The sequence below is a fragment of the Myripristis murdjan genome, chromosome 16 (assembly GCF_902150065.1).
Source record: "Myripristis murdjan chromosome 16, fMyrMur1.1, whole genome shotgun sequence".
In the NCBI taxonomy this organism is placed as follows: domain Eukaryota; kingdom Metazoa; phylum Chordata; class Actinopteri; order Holocentriformes; family Holocentridae; genus Myripristis; species Myripristis murdjan.
The window spans coordinates 1,832,112-1,839,720 of record NC_043995.1 but is presented as its reverse complement, the minus strand read 5'-3'; positions in this window follow the sequence as shown (position 1 = coordinate 1,839,720).

The following is a 7,609-nucleotide window of genomic DNA, read 5'->3' as shown; positions in this document are numbered from 1 at the left end:
AGGCCTACTCAGCTAAAATGCCTTTTTAAACCTGAATAGCTCTATTAAATTAATTAATTAAATTTTTGAACTGACATCGTACTAGATTTATCTTAAGGTGGATTTAAGTGATCTAATTTCCAGGTCAAAGATCAGTGTTAGCCCTGAAATGACAGGACCGAGCAAAAACGAGAACCCAAGTGCACGACTCCAGACACAAGTTCTGAATGAAAACAGTCTTTATTTGGGCAAAAGTAACAACACAAATACTCACTCGCAAGGAGGACGAAACAAAACCAAAATCACTCAACTAGGAGGAATTCTACACTCTACTAGGAGGAAATATAATGCAAAAGTAACAACTAAAAATCTAGACAAAAGTATCAACAGAAATACTCACTGTGGCGTGGTCAAGAAAACAAAGGAAATAACTAGACAAAGTATCAACAAAAAGCTGTGGCAATAAGGCAAAATGGCAAGGCAAACTGTGGCAAACAAGACTAGAATGGCGTGGTTTACTTGGCAGACGGCACAAGACAAACTGGCACAGGACAAGGGAAAACGCTGACTATATATACACGCACACACAAGGTAATGGGGAACAGGTGGAAACAATCAGGGCGGGGAAAGACAATCAACCAGGGGAACACAATAGGAAGAACAAGTTACCTGACACAAGAGGGAAGTGGGATTTCAAAATAAAACAGGAAATCACGAGACAAGACATGACAACACTTAACACTTTTTCCTTTTCATGACATGAAATAGAATATGATTTAAATTAAACGTCCAAGGATATGACTTTTCATTCTCTTATGGTTTTGCATTACATCTGTGTTTAACACTGGGTGTTTGTGTTTTTCCTGCAAACATTTGAAATGAACCTAGAATATGAAATGTTTTTTTATGGCTCAGAAAATGAAAAAAAAAAAAAAAAAAAAGTCTAGGCAGTATGAGTGAGGTGAACAATATTGATCCAAGGCTGCATTTTTTCCCCTTCAGAAACTTTTTAATGTGTTTCTATAAATGCTTCTCTCATCACATTCCAATGCCAAGCCTGGCACTCATCAAATCAGCAATTTATTTTGCTGTGATTAGTTCAACGGGAATAAATTATTGCATCAAGATTTTTTTTTTAGTATAGTTGGAGAACTTTGTGGGGAAAAAAAATCCCCCTAAAAAAAGCATTGCAAGGGAGAGTCTCCCTTATGAACTCCTTATTTGGCATCAGTGATCGATTCTGTCATGTCTGAGTCTACAGCCCATAAAAACATCTGCCGATTTATCACCTATTGCAATACTGAAAATCAACACATGTTGTGAGAAAAAAAGAAAAGAAAAGAAAAGTCTCAGCCCTCTTCATAAAGCCCAGGAGTGACAAGAAATCCATTTCTGTCGCATGCAATTACCAGCATGCTGATTCGGGGGAAAACACTCCTGCTTTATATTTCATCAAGGCCATAGAGGAGCTGAGGTGGCGCTCAATACTGGCCTCTAGAGCAACACACTGCATGGCTGGAAGACGGCTACACACACACACACACACACACACACACACACACATAAACACACACACACACATAAACACACACACACACACACACACACGCATACACACACGCACACGTACACACAAACACACACACACACAGTACGTACAAATGTGTGTATGCCCCTGGAGAGAGTGCTAATGAAATCTGGAGTAAACCAAAATGGTGCACATTTAGGATGATAAACCATGAAGATGTTACTGAGAATTATGTTTCATATGACTGAACCAAGAATCATAGATTATTATGTGCCTATCTGAGATTTGGTATTCTACCAGTCAATGTTGAAACCAGATGCTGCGTTAATTTGGAGGAAGAAAAACTAATTTGTTCAACGTGTCATTTAAATGATATAGAAAATGAGTACCATTTTGTTTGTTTAGTATCTATTTTATTGGAAACCTTGTAATATTTTGTTCAGTGCAATGAAAAAAGAAATTGAGTATGGATGATGTGCACAGATTAAGCTGCTTATTGACTCACAATACCTTTAAGTTAGCTAGTTATTTGGAGAAAGGGAGATAAAGAAAGCTCTTCAGGATACAAAGTAATCTTTAATCTGGAAAACCTGTATTTGATTTTGAAACTGTGAATATGGCCCTTTTTTCCAGAATATCTAGTGTCACTGGAAGAGTTTTCTTTATTTGTTGACAAATAACTTTGACTTGTAATCCCATGTGGAATGGACCAAATAATTTGGCCTGACATGTAAATGTTAAATTCATTCATTCATTCATTCATCTATTATATGCGTTGGTATTCATCCATATACATGATGCAGGGATGATATGTTGCGGCATGGCTCAGGAGGTAGAGTAGTCGTCCGGTAACTGGCAGGTTCCCGGTTCGATCCCCGGCTCCTCCAGAGTGTGGCGAAGTGTCCTTGAGCAACATACTGAACCCCTCACCGCTCCTGATGGACAGCTGGCGCCCCCACATTCCTTGGGAATGTGGGGGTCACTGACAAGAGTAGGATTGATAAACTGAACAAAAGGGCAGGCAGAATGGTTGGGCAGACAACCACAGTGGATCGAGTGTATTATGACCGCTTGGAAAAACTGACATCTAAGGTTATGCAGGACTCTCTTCACCCTCTTCATACTTGCTTGAGCAGCAAGGTTATGGATAGTGGCCGGTTAAGGCCACCAGTGACACGCACTAAGCGGTATGCTCTTTCTTTTATACCTCAAGCGGTTAGGCAGCACAACAAGCACTTTAAACGTACATTTGGAGAACTTCTTTAGTTGTATGAGAGTACTTAATGTTAATTTATGATCTTTTTTTCTTTCGTGTGTGCGAATTTGATGTTAATGTATTAACTAGGCCTGTAACCATAGGCCCGCACGCAGTATTTACTTTTAAACTGAGGTTTTGTGGGGGCATGACGGTGGGTATAAGCGCTGTAATTTCCATTTTAATGGATGAAATAAACTTGACTTGACTTGACTTGACTTGACTTGCATGGCAGCCTCTGCTGTCAGTGTGTGAATGGGTGAATGTGAGGCAAAACACTGTAAAGCGCTTAGAGTGGTCAGTAGACTAGAAAAAGCGCTATAGAAATGCAGTCCATTTACCAGTTTACCATGCATATTTTCAAGATGAAAACATGAATACAAATACAAATATGAATGTTTGTTGTCCGCCAAGCAGAAATTTACCATTGGCTTCACAATTTAAAACACACAGGACATTGGAAGATATAAGCATGAAACAATAGATACTTCAATGCATAGCTCCTTAAAATACAAAATATGTTTATATTATATATTATTATGTTTATATATATATATATATATATTCCTAATATTTTCCCTTCTTAATTTTAAATTAATACCACCTGGGACTAATGATTTGTTGACAGCAGAAGGGCACAACAGGGATAAAAAGATTAATAGAGTAAAAAAAAAGCTATTAAAAATTAAAAACAGAATATAGAAAACTATGTGTGGTCATATGAACATTCTGTGCGCTGCTTCTAGTTTCCAAATTTCCTTTTACAACAAGAGCATTTTGGAGAGACCCATGCAGTTTGCATTTTTATATTTGTAGAGAAAAGTTCACCACCTTTTCAGGTGGAAATAAAACTTTTAATTACAGTTAACAGGCTTAATTACATTTAAAGATAATGAAGAAAGGGTCTAAACAGGCGTAACAAATAGACCCAGGTGCAGGTGTTTTTCCTAACTGATTTCTCAACCTATCTGATTTCTTCAAACTATAATCCCTGCTCACGCCGCCATGAAGCCTGGATAATACTGCAGCACTACTACGCAAAATAACACTTGAATGTTCCTCAGTAAATGGTTTATATGATAACTGAATGTAATGGACTGTCGTTCCTACATTTATAAAGTAGATATAAATACAGTTATGAATAGGTATATAAGGTGAAGGTTAGAGATAGTATGACTGAGTTGTTTACATGTAACTTATATATGTACCAATATTTCAATAAAATTAACAAACATTTAATAAGCATAATAAACATTTAATAAACATTTACAGGCCCTTAGGTTCCTTGACCAAAAAAGTATTTTTTTTTTAATTTGTAATTTTGTGACTTCATAATCTCAAAGTTTTTTTTTTTTTCTAATACATTTGTGAGTTTTTATTTCTCATAAATTAAGTAATTAATGAGACTTTAAGAGGAATTCTGAGCAGTGACTCTGGCTCTGTAAGACAATAGTCATTTGTTGCCTATAAAGCTGATCATTTATGACCATATTTGTAACTTGTTAACAAACATTTATAAGTTCAGGAAAATGTTTTAAATATTTATTTGGCCTTGCAAGTCATTTGTTGAGGAACATTACCAAACTGTTACCAAAATTACTTATAAAGGGCTTTTAGGTTGTGTAACACAGCTGGCAGCTGTATTGGACATAATGGAAAGCAGACTGTCAGGCCACACAGGCCATAGTCTTTCAGTGTAAAAATGCTGTAGGGAAGGAATTCCCCACAGCCCCTGATTTTGTTCTGGAGACCTCCCCATTTCTGGTGTCTTAGGGCTGGCTCTCTGCAGACCTCTCTCCATGTGAAGATAAAAGGCTCAAGCTGCTGTTGATGCCATCATACAAGCAATGGCTGCCTCATTTAACTGATACCCTTGTAGCAAAAAAAAGCCAGTCTGGACATGATGCATTACAGCAGCGATAAGAACTTGTAGCAATGTAGTTATCTGAAAATAATCAACACTCCTCCAGCTAATCAGAATCCAGTCTTTGTCCTGTGTGTAATGTTATACTGGGGTTATTTTGATCCAGTAGGGATGTTCAAGTTTCCATTCTTTCTAAAAATGCAGGGGGAGCGGGACCTCCCCCAAAGAAAGTGATACTGATCATTACTGACTGTAACATTCAAGTGAGTGAAACTCAGGCAGGGAAAAAAAAGGGGAAAAAACAGGCAGGGAAGTTAAATGAATGGCCAGATGCAAATTTATTTAGAAATAAGAAATCACCAAGTTGCCAGGAAAAACATTGGCATTTTATATTTCTGCAAACCAAGGATACATAGATATGTCATGGTTTCAAGTTTTGGGGTGTGTATAGTGAAAAATTTGATATAATTTCACTGACTCTCTACCTCTTTTTAAGAGTGTTAGCTGGCGGGAGGTCCACCTCAATGGCAGGAGGCTAACGGTTAGTATTTGGCATCCAGCCAGTATCCAGCACTCAGTAACAATGAGAGGAAGATAGCACCCCTAGTGGTCCAGAAATAGACCCTTTTCACAGCAGCTAATTTGACATGAAATAGCAGGGTAAACACAAGTAATGACATTGATTAAGGTTCTGTTCCATTCAAGTCTAAAGGCTGGCACACACTACAGGATTCTTCAAACCTTCACAGATTTAGAGACCACACATTTGATGATAACAAAAGACAGATCGCACAAGATCTCTCTCTTCTGATCTTACAGTGTGTGGTGTGCACCACGGAGCACACCACACACTAACCGATTCTTCAGCAGAGCATCAGGTTCTTCACGCTCAGTATTCCAAATCTCGCGTAGTCAAACGTGACTTCAGTGTAAACAAACATGGCGGACAAACACCAGCGCCAAAATCCACAAAAAAGGTACAGAAATGAAAATTATCAAAACCCTAAATGCCACTGAGTGTCATCTAGCCAATTACAGGCATAATATTAAGAATCACTTCATTGCCATGGTTAACAACAAAGTGCCCTCTTATCTGGGTACAGAATTGAACCCTTGGGGCTCTAGTTTCCCGGCGCAGCGCGGGGTGGTGCAGTGAGGCGAACCCCACGCAGAGCTAGTTTTGACCGGCGAAACGGGAGAGGCGGACAGTGTCCAAGTTTCGCAGGCGGAGGTTCGCCGAGATGGGAGTGGTGGTGCAGCGGGGGGAGGTGCCGACAGATTCGGCTTGGCGCAGTGACAGTTTCGTGCCAAAAGGCTTCGCCGAGGTGCGCCAAAAGCTCGCCATCTGAAACCACGTCTACTTTCAGCGCAAGGCGGAGCGGAGCCGGCGCAGTGGAAGTTTGGCTGCCTGGCCCACATCACCAAAACCTCACAATCAGCACAAACGGTGCCAATCTCCTTTGATCTGACATCAGCTGTGACGGGACAGTTGATATGGAGATATATGTATGTGCTGATTGTGATCGTAGCATTGAATAGTGTTTTTTTTCGGTATTTATTGCATCGTTCATGTGTCTGACATTCCTGAAGCCTGCCTGTGAGGTTTTGGTGACGTGTCCGCACTGCTCGCCGGTCTCCGCTCTGCGCCTGTCTCCTGAGCTCCGCTCCGCCTGCGGCAACAGACCTCCATGTCAGCTGTGTAAACTTTCATTACGCCTTCGCGCAGCGCATTTTAAAGGCGAGGACAGGGGCTCATTTGATTGGTTAAATGTGAATCGGCTGTGTCAAACCCACTCCACGCCTTCTCTCCTCCCTTGCGCCGGTAGGAGGGACGGCGGAGAACTTGCGCCACCGAGAACGGCGTGCCAAACTTGGAAAATCCACCTGGCATCTGCGCTACGCCCCCGCCTCGCCTGGTCTGCGAAACTAGAGCCCTTGGTCTCATGCATGGCAGGCAGAGACACTATCTGCTCTGTCATCGGGAATTATATGCTATGCCTACGGTTTGGTCTCATTTTCTTTTTATATTGATAAAAAACTGCAAAGTCCGATCGATTTGAAAATTGACAAGCCACTTTTTCTCCACAAGACGCACATTTTTCGTATAGAATAATAAAATAATAATAATAACAAAAAATAAAGGTAAAAAAAAAAGGGACGAAAGGATGTTTAATATTTGCAACTAGAAATCCTGTAGCCTAGTGTGTGGAAATCCTGTAGTGTGCGGAAAGCCCGGGGCTTTCTTCAAAAGCCCCGGGCTTTCCGAGCAGCCTGCTCGGTTGAAGCCTGCATCAGTTAGCTCAGATATAGCCTAGTAACGGCGCATTTTATTGTCAGAAAAGGTAACGGCGTTGTAATGGGGGAAACAATATATATTTGATTACTCATTACTGATAAAAATAACACCGTTTATTTATAACGCCATTATCCCCATCACTGGACATTACACACTGTGCGTGCTCGGCTCCTCTCGGAGCGCCCCACACACTACAGGATTTCTAGTCGCAAATATTAAACATGTTCATTATTTACGATCTCTCCTTCCGAGGCCTTCCGAGCAGATCGGACTTAACAAAATCACTCTTAACACACCCCACACCACAGGAAAATCAGACCCAATGACATTTGCAAACATCAGACAATCGGGCCTTTGCTGGCTTTGATCGGAAGGGGGAGATCGGGACAAAAATTGGTCAGGCATAAGCCTCTGGTGCACTTCAGCGGAATGGAACCTTAATTAATGTGACACTTTAGTTTCCCCTGCTATTTCATGTCAAAATGGCTGCTGCGATAAAGGTCTGCCCACAAGTCAAGTCATCTAAAATTGTGATCATATAGCCCAGTTTTCCAATCTTCTTAAATCTACTTCAGGCAGCAGGATTTTTTTGAATGTAATAGAATGCATTTCATTAGACAACCCCTGTATCTAAAACCTGATATATTTTGTCAGGGGCTTTTTTATGTTATGACCTTGATATGAAAA